We start from the raw sequence: 24,113 nt of genomic DNA, 5'->3' as shown, positions 1-24,113 counted from the left end.
AGTTGTGGTTACTGGTACGTTTAATATCAGAAATATTTATGCTTCCTTATGATTTGATACTGATAACGATATAAGCTTTATTGACCATAGTTTTAGAAACGCGATAAAACATAAATTCTGCAACTTGATAAAACTTACACAATAGAAATGGGAATCAGCCAACTAGAAAACACTTTAGAAATACTCACCAACTGCCTTCTCATCCTTAACAACCATGTATTTCACGACAACCTAATGCCTATGACCATTGGAAATTCGATGTGATCATCAAAATGGATTGGTCATCATCTCATTCTACGGAGGTTCAATAATATGAAAAATCAGTTCGACTACCTCTACCCAACAACAAAACCCTCATGATATGCGAAGATAAATATATGTACTACTTGTGTTAAATAATACAAAAAATACACATAAAGTATCGTTATTTTATGTAAAAGCTATAACTAGTTTAGAAATTATTGGTTTAACTTTTATTTGTTACGAACACATAAACTAGTTTTAAATTTCAATATTTTCATATGTTATGTTGTTAAAATAACACAACTTTTAAAATTAACATATACCTTTTTACTACAACCCCTATGATTTTTACATGACATTGTGTGTCATAAAATGCATGTCATAAACCGTTGTAGTATTCCCAAGGATTTGAATTATACATGCATATGTACAAAGTTTATATAATAAACATACTTAGTTTATAAAAGCTAGTGCCTTATACAATATATACATACCAATTATGCTCGACTTTTATAAACTCTATATGATTCATTATGCCTAGAACCTATCCACTTTTAAGTTTGGGCTAATACTTATTCATACCTTTTAAGGGCTTTATAGTGAGATACTATTCATTAGCTATTGTCTAAACACTTAACATACCCACAGTACTATAATCGTTAATCTTCGGAGCGAGATTTATATGTATAGATCTATACGGGGTAAAAATCCCCATCTATAGTTGCTAGCTACAACCTCAACTGATCAATCAAAGCGGGTGATAAGTGCATATTATCGTTACTACCACGTCCAATGAAGCATTGTAGTAGGGTACATTTAGCCACATAGCTCATTATAAACATTAACCTGAATCTCTCTCTCTCTCTCTCTCTCTCTCTCTCTATCTATCTATCTCTTACTACAACTTATAAACTTGATTCTTTCAAAACCATTTTAAGCATGGATTTACTTATACCAAGACACCTTTTGGTTTTTCAAAAGTATATTTAAATATGTTTTACATATAAAGAAACTACTTTTTGAATGCTTTTAAAAGTATCCTTACTGATGTCGGCAAAAAACATGTAACTCTCATCGACCATGTGTTGACCCTCAAAACTAGATGTATTCTCAGGGATCCAGTAATCAAGAAAACCCAGACGATGGATAGTCAAAGATTTTAGGGTATCTAGTTTACTACTTTTTGTTATGTCTCCTACTTGTTTAAGGCAATTCATATATTATACTATTATATGTAAGAACCATGTATTCAAACATCAAGATGGAGTACAAATGATGTGTTGTTTATTGTTGTACTTGTTCTATATATATTCAGTTTACTTGTGCTCCATGAACTTACATGCACAACCTAGCATGTTCTAGCGCCTTGCCAAGGGTGTGACACATGTTTTACAAAAACAATGATTTCATAAACTTAACAAAAATCAAACTAGGATTGAAAAAATGGCTCTAATACCAATCGTTGGGATTTTATTCAAAATTTTTTACATAAACACAAACCTAGCAATGAAAGAATTTAATTTTAAACAAAATATAACTAGTTTTATTCCCACTAAAAGATCATTTTGCAAGATATAGAAATTGTAGAGAGAAGAACTTAATAATAAAGAGATTATGGTGTAGAATTTAAGTTAATCTCATGGATCTTTGATAAATCTCAATAATAAAAGATAACATAATGATTAAGGAAACATAAAAACAACATGCATCATTAAACATAAGCAACTTAAAGAAATACTTTTTGAATAATAACAAGGTTTGAAGTGAAGCACGAGGTATTAAGTGATGAACAACAAATTATGAATGATAAGAAGACTCGTATTTCAAAGTGATAAGGTTACAGGGATGATGGAATCAGACACACATTCTATCGATAATAAGACTGTCTATTTATAGAAGAAAATTATACAAGTCCACAATAAGATAATAGAAAAAGTAACCCTAACTTAGACGGGCATGCTTTCCATGTATGGGAATGGGACTGGAAACACCAACCTAGCACATAAAGTCAGAAAATGTGATCATTATTTTACTGACATTGCGGTAACCACAAAAGACAAAAGTTCTTTAGAACACTTTGCACCGCCTTCCTTATCTTTGGTCTTTTAAGTCTTCAGTCAAAACGATATAACTCCTCGATATTACTTCTCATTAAAAAACTTCGCTACTTAAGCCATTAAAGTCTTCGTATCACTAATACAATCCGTAGTTTTCAAGGGTCACTTACATGTATCAACGGAAGGATTAAATAAAACCAAGAAGATGAAAGCCTAACGACCTTTGAAGACTTTGGTTCCTTTTGGCTTCTAGGAAGTTGATGAAGATGGCTTTTAGCTCCAAGGAAGAAGCTCTCTTGAAGTATCCATCAACATTTAGCCAACTTGATAAGAAGCTTGTTGTTGACAGAATAACTTAATGAAAAAGAGATTATGGTGCATAATTTAAGTTAATCTCATGGATCTTAATAAAGCACAACAATAATAAGTTAGCGGAATTATAGAGGAAAAATAGCAACAAAATACATCAATAAATATAAGCAAGTTAAAGACATATATATTGAATCATAACTCATGTAAACTCTTCGGAAAGTCTCTTTTCTCTTCTTTGGTCCACTCTTAGAACTCCAACATACCAAAACAAACAATTCTTCGGTATATCTTCTCAAAACATCTTCTTTCTACTTTATCAAGTCTTCGTATCACAATGATCACTTTAGCTTCTGAGTGTCACTTCATGTATCAACAATTTCCCCTAATTGACCTTATAACTATTCTTCATCACTTTTCAAGTTTGAAAAACTTGATCAAGAGCCACCAAAAGTTTCATACAGCAAACAACCATTTGATTCTTCTCGTGATCTCAAATTTCACTTCGTCAGTAGTTTATTTCAACTTTTTAGTGAATTTTAGGATGTATTAAAGTTGCTTCTTGTTGCATCTGTGAAATGATTTTATGTGAAAGAAGTTCTTCTCGGTGTCCTTGGCGATTCTAACGATGATGCCAAGATTAGGGTTGTTGGTGGCACTGCAATTTATCTCTTGAATGCCTTTAGTGATCATCGTGGGATACTCAAACGAAAAAACTTCAAATTGATTGTCAATGATTGGATAAATTTTGGCATCAATTATGGCAAAGTCACATAAGAAAGATCTAAGGAAATTGCATGCTCTCCTATATACAAGCTTCATCTTATGGTGGTATCAATTTTGAAGCTAAACACCCTAGTGATTAAGAAGATTTCTTCTGGATTCATTGAAAAAAATTTGCATGTGTTCGATAGTATTTTTTAACAAAAAGTGAGAGGGTGTACTGGTAGAAAGTTATGTTTTTGAATGACTAAGACTTGTATGTTTTGACAACTTCAAGTGCATCATTTAACCAAATGTACTCAATCTTCTTCCCGTGTTTTTTTTATGGAATTTCCATAATCTTTCAAATTCGAAGGGCATTCTTCGGGCATCTAGAATCCTTTGGTCAAATTCATCAAAGACTTGAAAGAATCGAGCATTGGGAGATAAAGGGATATCCCATAACCCATCAGTTGGAGGTGTGAAATAGGTCAGATGTAGGAAATAATCTTCGTCCACAAGCTTCCTGAAAGGATTCATACAAGATTGAATAATAGATGCATCAAATGTAGTGTCAAATCCTTGAGCTTTCCATATCTCTTCGACAATCTTGGCTACTATCCAGTCAGTTTTCTTTGTCTGGTGACCGAAGTGTAAGTGGATTGGTCTTCTAACATGACTTTCACCTTGATTTTCTTTAGGATGTGAGCTTTCTTTGGGGAACTGTGGTGGAGTAGGAGTTTTCTTTGCAGGGGGTGTTGGAGATTTGCGAGGAGGAGTTCGATTTCTTTGGGGAGAGGGAATTTTTTTAGAGGAGAAGTTAGATTTCTTTTGGGATAGGGTAACTTTTAGATTTTTCCAGAAGAGATTACTTCAAATGGAGCTTTTCTCCCTTTTGGGGAAGAAGGCTTGAACTTCCCCTCAAACATGGCTTTCAAATCTTCAAGTTTCTTGAAGGTCTTGCAAAGGTTAATCAAAATCTGGCCACTAATATCATTTCTCTTCATTAGGCTTGGGTTCTTGATGTAGTTGTAGATATCCTTAGTGATTGCAAGGATATCATCAATGGTTTCCCTTCCCATGATGGCTCTTATTAAGCCTCATATCGTTATCTATAATTTAGGATACCCAGCTTTGTAAGCTTTATGGGTCTCATCGATCAAGTACCGTGTTTTTTGTTCTTGTTTTTAATTCACCTTCACAAGCTTTTATGTGAACTCCTTAACCTCTTTTATGAAAACCTCTTCTTTCTTCATGAACATCTTATGATCTTAATGATGTTGTACATCCAACTCTCTAATACCAATTTCTATGCGAAGAATCATACAGTCAACATGGAACTTCTCCCTGGTTTCCATCTCCTGAAATCGTTGTTCCAAAGACTGCAGTGTGGCAGTAGCAGGGGTCTACAGTAGCTGAGCAGTAGAAATCGTAATGAGAAATTGATCAATCTTCCCTTTTACTTGATACCAATGGCTTATTTTTCTTCTTTGGCTTAGGCTTAGAAGTGGAGTCTTGAGATCCACTTGATTCGTCTTCGTTAAGGAACATTTGGAAGTCGCTATTAAAGCCCTGTTTTTTTTCTTTGTCATCTTCACCATAAAAATCAAAACCAAACATAGGTGTATCACTAACTTGAACCTCGGTGTCGTCAGTATCTTCATTTGGATCACCATCTTTCATTGGTTTGCTTATAGCTTTCGTTGCTCGGACTTCGTTTCCAGATCCTTCACGAGCTCTTCACATCGTTTCTTCCGTCGTTTCAACCCAGTTGATGGCCGTTTTCAAGTCATGCACAGTTTTAGCATTTTTTAGGAAGTTATCCCAGTAGACAACAACTTGACTATTTTCTTCTTCTTTTCGTTGTTATTGTAGAGTCTGTCTTTCTTTTCTTGCTCGTAGAGCTCTCTTGAATTCTTAGAACTTCCATTGATGTAACTCTATGCTTGATTGATACCGGGTCCAACTATCATTATAAAACTAACCATCAAAACTAGTTACCACCAGGGTGTCCGCTGGGTTCACGGTTCCTCGCACAGCGGTGATCTTCGTGCCTAATCTGATTGTGTGTATTAATGGCGGTGTAGGGTTTCCAGAACTTCGTCAGTGTCCTTGGTCTTGAACCAAGTTAGGCTCAGTTTTGTTCTGGCTAGGGGTCTCTAAAAAACAACCAGGCGGTGTTTTTTGTGTTTGTGGTGTATGTGTGATTGAAAGAAAGATGGAGTGCAGCTCCACAGGAGTAAAAACGTATAGTTGTTTAATCATGGGGACCTTAGAATTTCTACGACTTTAGGTGTCTCTTGGAATCCTGAATAGGATATGTTCCCATGAGGTATGTATACAACTTGTACACTTTCTGTAGTGGATTGGACGGATGAGGTTTTTTTAGGTGATTCAGCATTGAATCGAATTGTACTTGGAGTCTTTTGAGAAACTCCAATGGATTTGGCTTGCTTTTGGCTAACAGGGGTAACGAGCTTCAACTATCACTTACGAAATAGATTTTCATAATTGGGTTGATCAGACCCTTCGGTATATTAAGGAATCGGTCCTTCAATGACGATGGTCTCTTGATTTTGATGGGGTCTGCAATGTTATTTTGTTCTCCGGTAGGGCTTGGTTCTTCGATATTCATCTGGTCTTCGATTGGCATAGGCATTGCGGCACTTTTCTTGACGTGGGTACCTTTATGTTAAATGCAGTGAGCTCTGAAAATCTCCATCTAGAGCACCTAGATGTGAATACAACTAATCGCTTTGATGATAACCTAGAACAAGACATTTTGAAAAATAACCAAAAAGTGCATTTAGAGATTGTAAGAGAAAGTTGGTGTTCAAGAAAATATATATATATATATATATATATATATATATATATATATATATATATATATATATATATATATATAGCATGAAGCAAACTTCTAAGTACTGGTACTTAAAGTTTGAAAACTTCATAAAGAGGGGTGGGTTTAGAAGAAGTGAGGTTGATCATGGTTGTTACTTGATGAAGTTAAGCTCCTACATCATCCTTGTATTGAATGTTGATGCCAAGTTCATTGATGGTTCGAGCATCTAGAATATAAATGAGCTTAAGATGTGGCTTACTAAAGAAATTAAGAAAATAAACTAAGGAGCTACTAAGTTGAAGAACGTCCTTAGTATGGTGAACACTGCAGATGATTTCACTCAGGTGCATACCTGTTAAAAGTTGAAGTTAGGCATGGCTTTAGCTACCCTTCCAAGATTTTGAGGACAGGGGTTGGCATAGAGAGAGAGAGAGAGAGATAGAGAGAGAGGGAGAGAAAGAAAGATAAAAGATTGAGAAAAATGATGAAGACTTTGAATGGTAGATGAAGTTATTCAATCCTTCAAGAGGGAGATTGTTAGGTTATGAAGTCTTGTCCAACATGGAGCACTTGGAACTCAATGCAGCACGGGATTCATGGAGAATCCAACAAAGGAATTGATCATTAGAGAAGGGAATGGATCTCCTGATAAGGAATGAATCTCCTGAAAAAGGAATGGATATTTTAAAAGGGGGTATGGAGCATGTGGAAGTGGAATGGATCATCCTGGTACAAGGATTCACCATTGATGATCAAGATGCACCATCCTATGCTTGGATGCACCAGTTTAGAATCGAGTTATGCCATGAAATGATAGGATAATCCAAAGTGACAGGAGATGCCACCAAGTGACAAGATATGCTACCAAGTGAATTGATATGCCACCAAGTGACAAGATGTCACACCCCAAAACCAAGAACGGCGGAAACGTTCCAGGGTGGAGGACGTCATGTACAGTATCACATCAGTGTAAAATAGTAAACAAGCAACAACATCATCCATTGCATTATAAGTAAAGTTTTAATACATGTGTGTTCTTTCATTGTAATAAGACACCAAAAATATACAATAAAAATAAAAGACGACACTTTTCTGCTCCGTCTTCTCAAAACCTGGCCACCGTACCTTCTACTGATGACCTGAGAATACAAGTTATTTTGAAAGAGAGTATCAGCTTTAAAGCTGGTGAATTCATAAGTATTCAAGTGTCATTGTCTTGCTTACTAAAAGTTGTTTTAAAATTCATGTAAACCTTTAAATGAAAATGTTGATGTAAGTATGAAAAGCCCTAGAAAATCCCTTATTTTCTATTAGTTTGAGATGTATTCTTCTACCAAGACCCGAATGTTTTGTTATGACAATGTAGTCTTCTACCAAGACCCGAATGTTTTGTTATGACAATGTAGTCTTCTACCAAGACCCAAATGTTTTGTTATGATAATGTAGTCATCTACCAAGACCTGAATGTTTTGTTATGACAATATAGTCTTCTACCAAGACCCGAATGTTTTGTTATGATAATGATAGTTTTTCCTTCTTTTCGACTACTACAAACAGTAATTAGTCTAACTCATCATTTATGCGAATATATCACAAAATAAAGTAAATAGGAAATATACTAAAGTAAGTGTTATCCCGAGGTACTAGGGCTAACACGACGTATGTAAATGTTATCCCGAGGTACTAGGGCTAACACGACATATATAACCTAATGAACCTCCGAAGATGATCCAATTGTCCTCTGTAGCAGCAGCAGGTTGGAGGAAGGGTTAGTCCCGTAGCCGACTCCAAATATAAGTGGTAACCTAATGATCATCCAAAGATTTTCATCTCATCCTTTGTTGCAACAACAGGATGGAGGAATGGTTAGTTCCGATATCAATCTATCTATTATAAGTGATAACCTTAGACATCCGTGGATGTTCATCACCCAGTGGTGCTAACAGCTGGGTTCCGGAATGGTTAGTCCCGTCTAGACATCCCGTCGAACAGGGATACGCAGGAAAATTTACACAGAAGGTACGAATAAATCTTCCTTATGACTCTAGGTACAAGTATCCAGGTAAGTGAATACAGGATAATGAATCTATGTAACAGTACTCATATAGGGTATTCATGTAAGCGTATTCAGATAAATGTACTCATGTATCATGTAATCCAAGACAAATGTACTCATGTATCATGTAATGTACTGGTATAGACTCATGAATGAACTGACTCTTGTGTGATTCCTTGTAATAGGAATAATGTTTGATATCTTCAAATTATCCCTATGATAATTTACTGAAAGGTAATTGGTTGTTCAAGTAGGTTTATACACTCTTACTACTCAAGGGTGTGAGAAACTAAATGAAAGATGTAAACTATAACATCAATACATATATAAGAATATAAGTGCCTATGCATAGTTTAGTTCAAGAATGTAAAATGGTTTTGTAAGACATTTAAGGGTTTTGAACAAATATAAAAGTGACTTGATGTCATTTTGATAAACATTTCAAAAGTAATACATTTGATAACAAAGTATTTTAAAGATAGAAAACCATTTCATGCATCCCATTTTGTAGTATGTGAAATCTGTTGAATGAAAACACAATTATAAAATACATATAGATAATTTAATAACATGTTGTTTTCTACTTGTATCCCCCCCCCCCATTAAATCATTTAAAATCATTTAAACATTGATTAGGGGTATGAACTCACCTGTAGATGGTGGTTTGGATGAACTGGACGGTGTAGGATTGTTAGGTGTCAAGTAAGGACTTGTACAAACACTACGATCCTAATGAACATATAATTACACATATATGCACTTAATTAGTCTAAAATTACTAATAGATAATGTTAAGACATCCTAGAACATAATAAACACTTTATATAAGTGTTTTAAGCCCTAAGGATTGCATCTAAGCTATTGTGGGACAAGGTACTTGGGTTTAGGGTTCCAAAGGACCCCATATATGAGTTTACTCCCCATATATCCTCACACATGGAGTTTAAGGTTGTAAACTATTGAGTTTACGGCCGTAAACTCCCAAACTTGGTGGTATTTTGTGTTTTGAAGTTCTAAATGATTCCTAGAATTATTCCAACTTGGTGGTTAAATCCTTGGAAGGGTTTAAGGCATAGAAACACCCCTTTGAGGATTTTACGGCCTTAAGGCCATTTCCTTTAGAGTTTGCGGCCGTAAACTCTTAAGGATGGGTGTTTTTGATGCTTTCAAGTATAATCACATGTAGTATAGGTCTCAAACTTTTATCCCAAGCATATGAAGGCCTTAGGCACACTTTGGTGCCCTTCTTTGATGTTCACGGCCCAAGAACCTTATTAGGGCCTTGAACTCACTTTGAGGGGTGTCTTTGATGTGTTTTGGTCCTTCATATAAGTGGAAACAATTGCTAGTAAATGTCTAAGGCTTTAGGTGCCTTAAAAGCACCCTTTTGTCCAAGATTTTGGAGTTCACGGTCCAAGATCTTCTTGGGCCGTGAACACCCAAACATATGTGTTTCTTGGTTGTTTTCTTGTCCCTAATACACTTCTATACAAGCCCAAAGTAGTATCATATCATAAGGGAAGGTCTAGGCATTGTTTCGGGGGTTTACCGCCCAAGAACACCTTGGGGAGTAAACTCCTAAATCTAGTGATTTAGCCATCTAAATCATGTTATAAACACATAATAAGCTTTCTAACACTACTAGAGAGAGTTACTCACGTTTTGGTATAAAAACCCGAAGATCCGTGAGAGAGAAAATGGCTTTTCTCTAGTTAGAAATGCGAATAATGAATGAATTTGGTTCAAAATTCTATTTATAGTCCTGAGATAATTTTGGCAGAAAATATTTTTATTCTTGAAATGATTTCTCATATAACAGAGTGTTGGAATAACAGCGTTACACTAAACCTTAGTGCATCCACCCTCCTAATATCTCCTAAAGTGTAAACCCTGAATTACTCAAACTTACACGAAAAAGTATGAAAATTAACTGTGACTGCTATAACTTCTATTGAAGTGATATAGTTTGTACAGAATGGAAATTTCGGGTTGTCACACAAGATATGCTATTTAAGTGGTGAATGTACGATTCAATAGGTGGACATGACATTTAAGAGGAGGATGTGTCGGTATGGAGCATGATGTGCCTCTAAGGTTCATGATGTACCATCATGGCTCTTGATGCGTCACTCAGGTGTCAAGTTCATTAAGATTCTCAAGATTGCTCAGATGGTTCTTAAAAGAATGAAGATGCTCATATAGGATGTCCCACATGGCTGATGCATTATCTTGATAATAGATGCGACATTATGATATATGATGCACACTTATGTGTTTTGGTTGATGCTCATGAGGTTGAAGATTCTATAAGTACCCACATGACATTCCGTGATAGGTTGGAAATTAGGGTATCCCCTTAATGGGATAATTATGATGGGCTTTACCCATCAAAATTAGGATTTCCTATGCTTTCCTATAAATAGGTTCATATCTCCATCACTTTTAGTTGTACATAAATTTCAAGAGAGCAATCATTGTGATGTTGAGAGGACATCCTTTGGTGTAGTTAGTGAGCAAGAGAGATTCTTTTGTTTTGAGAGCTCAAGTGACGTGTAAACTTTGTGTGTGATTGTAATTATTCTTAGAAGTTAATAAAATCCTCTCTCTCTCTCTCTCTGTCTCTAGTTCGCACATGGACGTAGGTCACCTTGACCAAACCACGTTAAATATTGTATTCACTTGATTTAAATTTTTCAAAAGTTTAGGTCTGCAAGTTCATCAAAGTTTGTTTGACATTTTTTGGAGTGTTTAACTTGTTTTGTTGTTATCCCAAAAGCTATGTTACAAATGGGCTTCTTTCTAGGGATCTATTTCGATTGTCCAACTACTTGTTGATAATAAGTGTTCTTCATCTTTACAAATTCGTCCTTAATAGCCAAAACGACAGTTGTAGAGCTGGTTTTATGAGGCTTGGCCATACTAGGCTTGATAGTTTTTAACATGCCATCTAGCTTCATCAAGGTATTTTCCAAATTGTTCATACTATAATAGTTCATGATGAACTGATGATACGAAATGCACATTAAGTTTAGTAATATGTCAATAGTTGTTAAGCATGACGGTTGCATCTAAACAAAAAATATCACAGCTTGGTTGTACTAAAAGGATAACATATGGAAGTGGGGTGGAATCGTCATGGACACAATTTAATGGTGAATTCCTCTTTGTCCAAGGCAAATTCTAGTCAAAACCGTAAAAAATATAAAAATATGGGGCTTTGTTGTAATACTAATAACTAAAAACTATAGTGAAATAACTAAAGGAAATTCTATAATGAAAATACGTTTTAGTTCTACTACGACTCTCCTAATTATTCAATCAATCCATATTTGGTTGTTTAAGATGTGTTCTATTTAAGTTGGTATTGAAAACTACAAACACACTCTGGAAAGTTCCCTTTTACATAGTTAATTAACAAAAATAAGCTCTTCAATTGATCCTAACATTTTACTAACCTAATTAAACAAGCTTTTAATCAAATTAGAAAAATAGCATTAAGATATATGTAAAATTCCAAGAAATACTCAATGCTTCTCACAAGCTTGGAAGCGGAGAAATATTTGATTTTCAGTCTATAACATAATCAAATCCCAACACCGAACCGATATTTTACATGTTACTTATTACCATTTTTATTAAAATAATCATAGCCTTTAACAACTAATTAACTAGATTGACTAAATCCTAAAATGGGTGATCAGTCCAAAATGAATCAGAAACCAAACATTTATTAAGAACTGAACTGAAACCACTAGATAGAAACAAAAAGTAAAAAACCAAATCTTTAGATTAAGTGCATAAAAGTCGAAATATGTGCAGAACTGAAAACTAAGGTTTTAGCCAAACATAGCTAAAAAAAATAGTCTAAAACTAATAAAAATTTAATTAAGTGATAAAAGTAAACTAACTGGACTAACTAGTTGGAACACAATCTTTAGATTTTCGTATCTTGTCGGTAAACATCTAAACCGCTGGAAATCGTCTGCCTTTTTCTAATTTTGAATCTGATGGAAGTCTCCTTGATCTAGAAGTCAGGAAGGGTACTTATATGTAGCATGTATTATCAGATAAGGATTCTATGGTTACAGGCCGAATTTTCGGAAACGCGAAAAATATGAAAAATACGAATAAATCAAAAAATGTTTCATGCTAACTTTTAATGAAGTAGGATGTTATTTTGGTCATTTACCAAAAACACGAACGTGATTTCTGAGAAACACGGCCATTGTGGTCGTATTTTTCCTTTGAGGTCTCAAAAATTGATTTTCAACTTGAAAAAAGTTGTGTAAGAGAAACACGACCCACAAACATGATTTTGTTTTTTAGTCGAAGTCCCAAGTGCCCACCAAAATGGTCCAAAAATGTTACGAAATAAAAACATGATCGTGGTATGAAAAACACGGTCGTGTAAGTCCATAAATGAACGATTCAAACACGAATTCTTTAGTTTTAGAAAAATTAATCTGTCTTCCAGCTTCCTCAAATGTTTTAGGTTCCAAAATAATGCTCCCTCCAAAACATTTCACATAAAAATAGTTGTAGTACGGGAATTCTAGCAAAAAAATGAGATGACCATTTTTTACACTAAAACATATATAAAAACATAAATTATGGTATAAAAAACTGATAAAGATTAATGGAAAAGATGCAAAAAATTACATTTAATAGTATCCAACTCCCGAGGGAATGGAAAATAAAAACACTATAGTCTGTCAATGTATGACTTAATTTTCATAAAGGCCCTATGTATCTTGGATTGAGCTTCCCACGCTTTCCAAAGCGTATCAAGCCCTTCCAGGGTGAGACCTTCAGTAGGACTCGGTCGCCCACCTGGAATTCCAACGGTTTCCTTTGCTTGTCAACGTAGCTTTTCTGTCGGTCTCTAGAGGCTTTCAATCGTTCACGAATTTGAACGATCTTCTATGTCGTTTCCCGAATGATATCCGGACCCGTGAGAGTGCTTTTGGGAACTCGTCCCTTAGATAATTGGGTATCACCCACCTCAGCCCAGCACAGAGGGGATCTGCACTTTCGGCAACAGAGGGCCTCGAATGGAGCTACCTTTATGCTCATGTGATAATTGTTGTTGTAGGAAAAATCAACGAGGGGTAAATGGGTATCCCAAGCTTTTCCAAAGTCAATCACACAGGCACGCAACATATCTTATAAGGTTTGGATAGTTCTCTCACTCTGCCCGTGGTCTGTAGATGGTAAGCTGTACTCATGTCCAGCCTAGTTCCTAGGGAACTTTGTAATGACTGCCAGAACCTCGAAGTGAATCTACTATCTCTGTCCGAGATGATAGATAATGTAACACCGTGGAGCCTTACAATATCCCTAATGTAAGTTCTGGTAAGTTTCTCCATTTTGTCTGTTTCTTTGATCGGTAGGAAGTGTGCAGACTTGGTCAGTCTATCGACGATGACCCATATTGAATCAAGTCCACCCGTCGTCTTGGACAACTTGGTTATGAAGTCCATAGTGATCCGCTCCCACTTCCATTCTGGTATCTCCGGTTGCTGTAGGAGACCAGAGGGTTTCTGGTATTCGACCTTGACCTTTGCGCAAGTAAGGCATTTACTCACGAAGGTAGCAATATCTGCTTTCATGTTAGGCCACCAGTATAACTTTTTAAGATCCAGATACACCTTATCTAAACCCGAGTGGACGGAATAACGAGTGTTGTGAGCTTCCGTCATGACCAAGTCTCTGAAGCCACCATGTTTCGGTGTCCAGATCCGATCCATGAGGTACAAGGCTCCGCCACCCTTGACTTCCAAGTTCTTATCCATTCCTCTAAGGGATTCACCAGCCACGTTTTCAGGTTTCAAAGCATCGGGCTGAGCCTCTTTAATTTGCGTGGACAAGTGTGAATGGATAGTTAGAGTCAAAGATTTGACCCTACGACCAAAATATTCTTTCTGACTTAGGGCGTCGGCTACTACATTGGCTTTACCTGGATGATAACGAATTCGCAGTCGTAATCACTGAGTAGCTCTACCCACCGTCGTTGTCTCATGTTGAGCTCTTTCTGGTCAAAGATGTGTTGTAGACTCTTGTGGTCTGTAAAGATCGTGCTTTTTGTACCTTACAGGTAGTGTCGCCAGATCTTCAGAGCAAACACAACTGCTCCTAGTTCAAGATCGTGGGTAGTGTAGTTAACCTCATGTGTCTTCAGCTGTCTCGAGGCATAGGCTATGACCTTACCTCGCTGCATCAGAACACATCCGAGCCCTTGATTTGATGCGTCGCAATAGACCACGAAGTCTTATATCCCTTTGGGGAGGGATATTATTGGTGCGGTGCACAAGGCTTGTTTGAGCGTTTGGAACGCTCTTTCTTGTTCCTCTTCCTAGTCAAAGGCTACGCCCTTCTGGGTCAGGGTTGTAAGAGGTTTTGCTATGCGGGAGAAGTTCTGAATGACCTGCGATAGTAGCCAGCCAGACCTAGAAATTGGCGAATTTCTGTAGGTGTCTTCGGTGCTGACCAGTTCTCGATGGCCTTAATTTTGGAAGGGTCCACGTGTATTCCTTCTTCGCTAACAACATGGCCCAAGAACTCGACTCGCCGAATCCAAAATTCGCACTTGGAGAACTTCGCGTAGAGCTTCTCCGACCGCAATGTTTCTAAGATTTTACAGAGATGTTGACTATGCTCCTCCTTACTTCAAGAGTAGATGAGTATGTCATCAATGAAGACGATGACGAACTGATCCAAGTAAGGACGACACGCCCTATTCATCAGATCCATGAATACTGCGGGCGCGCTAGTTAATCCGAACGACATCACTACAAACTCGTAGTGCCCATAACGAGTTCGGAAGGATGTCTTGGGAACATCCTCCTCTAACACTCATAGTTGGTGATATCCGGATCGTAGATCTATCTTCGAGAAGTAGTTGGCGCCTTGAAGTTGATCAAACAAATCGTCAATGCGAGGAAAAGGATAACGATTTTTAATGGTAAGTTTGTTGAATTCTCTATAGTCGATGCACATGCGAAACGATCCATCTTTCTTCTTGACGAACAAGACCGGTGCTTCCCATGGCGAGAAGCTTGGTCTAATGAATCCCTTCTTGAGAAGTTTGTTAAGTTGACTGGAAAGTTCCTGCATCTCGGCCGGTGCCAGATGATAAGGAGATTTGGCTACTGGGGTAGCTCCTGGCACTAAGTCGATTTTGTACTCGACTTGGCGTTGCGGTGGTAAATCGGGGAGTTCTTATGGGAAGATGTCGAGAAAGTCGCATACTTCGAGGATGTTCTGAATGTTTTTCGTTTCTTGACTTATATCGACGATGTGTGCGAGGAATGCATGATATTCCTTTCGCAAGCACTTCTGGGCTTTAATGCACAAAATGATGCGAAGGCTCGTACTAGGTCTGTCGCCATAGATAACTAAAGTTTCGTTGTTAGGAAGGTTAAGACGAACTGCTTTTTCAAAGCACATGATGTCGGCGCGAAGAAGACTCAACCAATCCATGCCGATGATAACGTCGAAACATTTAATTGGGACTGGCATGAGATCTATCTTGAAAGTATGGCCATCTAAAGTTAAGGTACAACCTACGTATATGCAGTTAGTACTCTCTGTTTTCCCATTAGCCATTTCTACCGTGAATGAACTATCTAACGCACATGGTTTTTGTTTAAGCAGGTGTGCAAATTTGTGACTTACGAAACTTTTCTCTGCTCCACTATCGAATAGTATGCAAGCATATGAGTTATCGAGGAGAAACATACCAGTAACTATTGTAGGATCAGCTAACGCTTCCTCGTGGCCTAGGGCCATCACTCTTCCTACTCCTCCAGCCATCCCTGCCTTAGGGCAGTTCCTCTTGTAGTGGCCCACTTTGCCACAACCGTAGCAAGCTTGGCCCATACCGGCGTTAGGAACCTGGGCGGCCTGAGTTGTTGGAGCCTTGAAGTAACGGGTTGTATGCCCCTTCCTATTGCAGTTAGAGCACTGCATCTCCTTGCAAGGTCCGTGGTGGTGGAAGCTGCATTTGTTGCACTTCGGAAGAGTTCCAGCATAAGTTTTTGCTGGTAAGGGGTTCGCAGGGACAACGAGAGTCACTGTGGCAGCATTGATCGCCACAAGTTGTTCTTTCTTGGAGGATCCTTACGAAGCCCTTCTTTTCCTCTTATTCCACCCCTTCCTGTTGTGGTCGGGGTTGGACTTTTGTGGTACGGGTGTAGGGATTGTTGGGTTCTGAGGTTTCCGGTGATCGATGAGAGATTGTGCCAGTTCCTTGGCGCTATCGAAGATAATAGGCCTAGAAGCTATCACACTTGACTGGATCTGGGGCGACAGTCCCCAGATATATCTCTCTATCTTTTTGCTCTCAAGAGCAACCATATCAGGGCATAGGTTTGCCAGATCACATAACCTATTTGTGTAGGTTGTGATGTCGGATCCAACCATTTGTAGACCCCAGAATTCCTACTCGAGTTTTTGCACTTCGCCTCGAGGACAGTATTCTTTCATCAGCATGTCTTTCACCTTTTCCCAGCTGATGGAATACGCCACCACCAAAGTCAGATAGTTAACATGGCCGTTCCACCATGTTAGTGCTCTGTCAGAGAAGGTACAAGCTGCAAACTTGACCTTGTTGCCCTCCTGGCAAGCACAGATTTCAAAGACGGATTCCATCTTTTCAATCCATTGTCTCAACACCATAACACCCCCAGTTCCATTGAAGCTGCGGGGTTTGGCGTTCGTGAAGTCCTTGTAGGTTCATTCCCGAGGGTGCCCATGGCTTTCGTCGTGGTTCGAGGGAGGTGCACTTGTTCCTGATCCACTAGGGGCAGGAGCGTTGATTGCTGACACAGCAGCTGCAACTGCTGCTGTGAAAGCTGCCTGGAACATATTAGCATCGAAAGGATTAGGTGGTTGAAGAGGTTCAGGTGGTGGTATCGGTGTTTCGTTGTTTGGGTTACGCCTTGTATTTCTGTGTGGCGGCATCTTTAACTATACGTTTAAAAGATGACGACATGGATAAGAATAAACGAACAATGAATGTGTCTCATAGACTAACTCGCCATAGTCCAACAACAGAATGAATATAATGACTAAATGAAGATGACAGCATTTGGATAATAATTTCCATAAGATTAGATATCTGTCAATAATACTGGAATTACAGATGTAACAAGTTCGGGAAAAATGGCCTAGAAGTAGGCCTTACATCAACCAAGATGGAAAATTTTGACAGAATTAAGACTAGATCAAGACCTAACAGGTCTAAGAATTATAAAGACAGGAAATTAGACCAAAGTTTTTACATAACCTAGGTTATATCCAAAAGATGAGTCGACGAGATTCTATTGGCGACGAGAACTGCTAGCATGAGTTCTTGATTCCGATAGTAGACGTTCCATGTCCCTCATACGCCTGTCAGCTCTCACTTGCTGAGCTCGAAGTTCCCTAACTTCAACTTGAGTTTCAGCAAGTTCCCTCTGCAGATTTGCAATGCGGACCAGAGTCCTTTCATGAGCAGACTCCAGTTGGCGAATGTGGACAGTGTTAATGCCAGATTTGGCTTCAATCTCCACGACCCGGTCAATAGTTGCTTGACCCAGTATCATGTTTCTAGAAATTCTGCGAACCATGATGGGTAGGACCTTGTCAGCAGAACCTCCCTCAGTGAGGTTGTAGAAACTTCGGTCCCCATTTTAGGGAATGGGCTAACCTAGTTCCTGACTCCATCTAGTCAAGTTAGTGGCCCATAGAGGTGTGGGTCCGTGAAACACGGGACGGGGGTTCAGGTTTGGGTTTTGAGCAGCCGGGGGTAGGTTGTTGACTTCAGGCTCCGAGTCAGAACTATCGGAAAAACCCTCAGCATGGTGATCATCCAAAGGGATTGGGTGATCATCTTCTAGTTCTGCCTCTAGCCAACCAGCATTGCCTTGGTTCGGGAAGTACGGATCACCGTGGTGAAATCCAGCCATTAAAATCTACGCGAGAAAAGGGATATAAGAAATAGCTAAATAGACGAACTGACTAAGATAATTATAGTATGACCAAATACCCCTATGGTGTTTCTTTATGGTTGTGTTGGTAAGTTTTTAGACTTGTTGCCACATCACAACCATTCTTGAGCATATGCTAATCACTCCTCGGACCAACATAGTTGATCAGGTTATGCCATTCCCAAGACTAACCATATATCCCCAGGCTTACTTGTGATATTCAACAATCGTAATACTTTTGTTCATGTCATTGTGACACTGATTTTAGTATGAATGCAGGCACGTATACTTACTTAAATATTTTATTATTTAAAAAAATAACTCTTAGACAAAGTGTTTTAGACACCATGTATTTATAGTTAGTATATCTTTTATGGGTTGATATACTATATTCATTATAAACAATGCTCTGATACCAATCTGTCACACCCCAAAACCAAGAACGACGGAAACGTTCCGGGTGGAGGACGTCATGTATAGTATCACAACAGTGTAAAATAGTAAACAAGCTGTTGAGTATTTGAGATATTGAAACTGATATGGCATATTTGGTTATTTAGGGAAGCCTTTTTAGGGTTAATCATTTTATGATTCCCTGCAGTGCCTTTACAGTAGAAGTTCTTAATCGAGCTCTACTAAGGCATTGGTTTTATATTATGCATTTATTTTCTATTTATGGTAGATATTTATTGTTCCTTATAAATAATCATTAGGTTTACTTTTGGTGTAAGCTTTTTACCAGATTATGGTTTTTCTCTGTACGTTCATGAGATAATCAATATACAAAAACCCTTTATCAGATTACTTGCATATTATGGTGATTGATTCTTGATTGTTCATGATATTCCGCATTCGTCATCTCAGATTTATTCTTAACAAGTGGTATCAGAGCGGGTTCTTGTAGATCTCAATGATTATTGCAAGAATCGATCTTGTTTTGGCGAAATTTTATCTTGAATCTCACCTTGTTCTTCAAGTTTTGTAAGTTTTCTGAAAAGAAAAAGTCTAATATCTCGTTTTATTGCAAAATCTTGTTCAGATCTGTTATATTCTACCCATTCTATCATATGATTTGTTCTTGAATCGTGTTCTGGAAGATAGATAGAAGAAAATTTCGTGTTTGTTTGAATTTTCGTGTTCAGATCTACTTTATCTTTTTAAAATCCATCTCAGATCTGTTTTCTCTCACTAAAAACCCTTTCAGATCTGTTTTTCTCTCTCTAGAATTCTCATCAGATCTACTTTCTCTCTCTTCAAGTTTTCTTTCTTGTTGAAGATTAAATGGCGGATTATAAGGTGTTAAAAGAAATTAAGAGACTAGGATTAAAAGTTACAGATCCAAAGTTTCGTCTTAAAGAAGGATATTTGTTTTGGGATGTTCCTGAACAATCTATGTTAAAGAATGCCATTGAGATGTATAATCTCTATGTTGATGAGATGATTGGTGATTTTACACAGATCTCTAGTGGTGGATTTAAAAGTAATTGTGTAGAGCAAGATAAGGATTTGTTAAAACAATTTATCATTATCAAAGAATACATACTTTTGAAGCATATAGAACAGAAGTCAGAGAAAGAAAGAAAAGAAAAAGAAGATGTTCTTGATGTTCTTGAAGAAGTTCATGATGTTCTTCAAGTTTCTGAAGAAAAAGCGACTCCAGATGTTCTTGTTGAGGGGGAGTCAAGTGTTTCAAGTTTTTCAGTAGCTTCACAGTCCGAATCTAATTGTTCTGAAGAGGAATCTCAAAGTAAATCTTCTGAAATCGTGAAAGTGAAGGAGTTTTGTTCTATTGGAACAACTACAGATGATCAGATTCAGAAAGATGAAAAGGTTGTTCAAATCAGAAATTTGTTTCTGAAGCCTAGAAATCAGAAAAGAAGAAAGAAGAAGAGAAAGAACAAGAGTAAAATAAATAAAGTTTGGATGCCCAAGGTACAAGTGCCCATTGCTTGTGTTATGACAATGTAGTCTTCTACCAAGACCCGAATGTTTTGTTATCATAATGATAGTTTTTCCTTCTTTTCGACTACTACAAACAGTAATTAGTCTAACTCATCGTTTATGTGAATATATCACAAAATAAAGTAAATAGGAAAATATACTAAAGTAGGTGTTATCCCGAGGTACTAGGGCTAACACGACGTATGTAAATGTTATCCCGAGGTACTAGGGCTAACACGACATATATAACCTAATGAACCTCCGAAGATGGTCCAATTGTCCTCTGTAGCAGCAGCAGGTTGGAGGAAGGGTTAGTCCCGTAGCCGACTCCTAATATAAGTGGTAACCTAATGATCATCCGAAGAATTTCATCTCATCCTCTGTTGCAATAGCAGGATGGAGGAATGGTTAGTTTCGATATCAATCTATCTATTATAAGTGATAACCTTAGACATCCGTGGATGTTCATCACCCAGTGGTGCTAACAGCTGGGTTCTGGAATGGTTAGTCCCGTCTAGACATCCCTTCGAACAGGGATAGGCAGGAAAATTACACAGAAGGTACGAATAAATCTTCCTTATGACTCTAGGTACAAGTATCCAGGTAAGTGAATACAGGATAATGTATCTATGTAACAGTACTCATGTAGGGTATTCATGTAAGCGTATTCAGATAAATGTACTCATGTATCATGTAATCCTAGATAAATGTACTCATGTATCATGTAATGTACTGGTATAGACTCATGAATGAACTGACTCTTGTGTGATTCCTTGTAATAGGAATAATGTTTGATATCTTCAAATTATCCCTATGATAATTTACTGAAAGGTAATTGGTTTTTCAAGTAGGTTTATACACTCTTACTACTCAAGGGTGTGAGAAACTAAATGAAAGATGTAAACTATAACATCAATACATATATAAGAATATAAGTGTATATGCATAGTTTAGTTTAAGAATGTAAAATGGTTTTGTAAGACATTTAAGGGTTTTGAACAAATATAAAAGTGACTTGATGTCATTTTGATAAACATTTCAAAAGTAATACATTTGATAACAAAGTATTTTAAAGATAGAAAACCATTTCGTGCATCACATTTTGTAGTATGTGAAATCTGTTGAATGAAAACACAGTTATAAAATACATATAGATAATTTAATAACATGTTGTTTTCTACTTGTATCCCCCCCCCCCCCATTAAAGCATTTAAAATCATTTAAACATTGATTAGGGGTATGAACTCACCTGTAGATGGTGGTTTGGATGAACTGGACGGTGTAGGATTGTTAGGTGTCAAGTGAGGACTTGTACAAACACTACGATCCTAATGAACATATCATCACACATATATGCACTTAATTAGTCTTAAATTACTAATTGATAATTTTAAGACATCCTAGAACATAATAAACACTTTATATAAGTGTTTTAAGCCCTAAGGATTGCATCTAAGCTATTGTGGGACAAGGTACTTGGGTTTAGGGTTCCAAAGGACCCCGTATATGAGTTTACTCTCCATATATCCTCACACATGGAGTTTACAATTGTAACCTCTTGAGTTTACGGCCGTAAACTCCCAAACTTGGTGGTATTTTGTGTTTTGAAGTTCTAAATGATTCCTAGAATTATTCCAACTTGGTGGTTAAATCCTTGGAAGGGTTTAAGGCATAGAAACACCCCTTTGAGGAGTTTACGGCCTTAAGGACATTTCCTTTAGAGTTTTCGGCCGTAAACTCTTAAGGATGGGTGTTTTTTATGCTTTCAATTCTTATTCACATGTAGTATAGGTCTCAAACTTTTATCCCAAGCATATGAATGCCTTAGGCACACTTTGGTGCCCTTCTTTGATGTTCACGGCCCAAGAACCTTATTAGGGCCTTGAACTCACTTTTAGGGGTGTCTTTGATGTGTTTTGGTCCTTCATTTAAGTGGAAACAATTGCTAGTAAATGTCTAAGGCTTTAGGTGCCTTAAAAGCACCCTTTTGTCCAAGATTTTGGAGTTCACGGTCCAAGATCTTCTTGGGCCGTGAACACCCAAACATATGTGTTTCTTGGTTGTTTTCTTGTCCCTAATACACTTCTATACAAGCCCAAAGTAGTATCATATCATAAGGGAAGGTCTAGGCATTGTTTCGGGGGTTTATCGCCCAAGAACACCTTGGGGAGTAAACTCCTAAATCTAGTGATTTAGCCATCTAAATCATGTTATAAACACATAATAATCTTTCTAACACTACTAGAGAGAGTTACTCACGTTTTGGTATAAAAACCCGAAGATCCGTGAGAGAGAAAATGGCTTTTCTCTAGTTGGAAATGTGAATAATGAATGAATTTGGTTCAGAATTCTATTTATAGTCCTGAGATATTTTTGGCAGAAAATATTTTTATTCCTCAAATGATTTCTCATATAACAGAATGTTGGAATAACAGCGTTGCACCAAACCCTAGTGCATCCACTCTCCTGATATCTCCTGAAGTGTAAACACTGAATTACTCAAACTTTCACGAAAAAGTCTAAAAATTAACTGTGACTGCTATAACTTCTATTGAAGTGATATAGTTTGTACAGAATGGAAATTTCGGGTTGTCACACAAGATATGCTATTTAAGTGGTGAATGTACCATTCAATAGGTGGACATGACATTTAAGAGGAGGATGTGCCGGTATGGAGCATGATGTGCCTCTAAGGTTCATGATATGCCATCATGGCTCTTGATGCGTCACTCAGGTGTCAAGTTCATTAAGATTCTCAAGATTGCTCAGATGGTTCTTAGAAGAATGAAGATGCTCATATAGGATGTCCCACATGGCTGATGCATTATCTTGATAACAGATGCGACATTATGATATATGATGCACACTTATGTGTTTTGGTTGATGCTCATGAGGTTGAAGATTCTATAAGTACCCGCATGACATTCCGTGATTGGTTAGAAATTAGGGTATCCCCTTAATGGGATAATTATGATGGGCTTTAGCCATCAAAATTAGGATTTCCTATGCTTTCCTATAAATATGTTCATATCTCCATCACTTTTAGTTGCACATAAATTTCAAGAGAGCAATCATTGTGAGGTTGAGAGGACATCCTTTGGTGTTGTTAGTGAGTAAGAGAGATTCTTTTGTTTTGAGAGCTCAAGTGACGTGTAAACTTTGTGCGTGATTGTAATTATTCTTAGAAGTTAATAAAATCCTCTCTCTCTCTCTCTCTCTCTCTCTCTCTCTCTAGTTCGCACATGGACGTAGGTCACCTTGACCAAACCACGATAAATATTGTATTCACTTGATTTAAATTTTTCAAAAGTTTAGGTCTGTAAGTTCATCAAAGTTTGTTTGACATTTTTTGGAGTGTTTAACTTGTTTTGTTGTTATCCCAAAAGCTATGTTACAAATGGGCTTCTTTTTAGGGATCTATTTCGATTGTCCAACTACTTGTTGATAATAAGTGTTCTTCATCTTTACAAATCCGTCCTTAATAGCCAAAACGAAAGTTCTAGAGCTGGTTTTATGAGGCTTGGCCATACTAGGCTCGATAGTTTTTAACATGCCATCTACCTTCATCAAGGTATTTTCCAAATTTTTCACACTATAATAGTTCATGATGAACTGATGATACGAAATGGACATTAAGTTTAGTAATATGTCAGTAGTTGTTAAGCATGACGGTTGCATCTAAACAAATAAAATATCACAGCTTGGTTGTACTAAAAGGATAACATATGGAAGTGGGGTCGAATCGTCATGGACACAATTTAATGGTGAATTCCTTTTTGTCCAAGGCACATTCTAGTCAAAACCGTAAAAAATATAAAAATATGGGGCTTTGTTGTAATACTAATAACTAAAAACTATAGTGAAATAACTAAAGGAACTTCTATAATGAAAATACGTTTTAGTTCTACTACGACTCTCCTAATTATTCAATCAATCCATATTTGGTTATTTAAGATGTGTTCTATTTAAGTTGGTATTGAAAACTACAA

This window comes from Lactuca serriola, chromosome 9, assembly GCF_051521515.1.
Source record: "Lactuca serriola cultivar US96UC23 chromosome 9, Lser_US96UC23_V15, whole genome shotgun sequence".
Classification (NCBI taxonomy): Eukaryota; Viridiplantae; Streptophyta; class Magnoliopsida; order Asterales; family Asteraceae; genus Lactuca; species Lactuca serriola.
The sequence above is the reverse complement of the archived record's forward strand: the minus strand, read 5'-3'. Positions refer to the sequence as shown.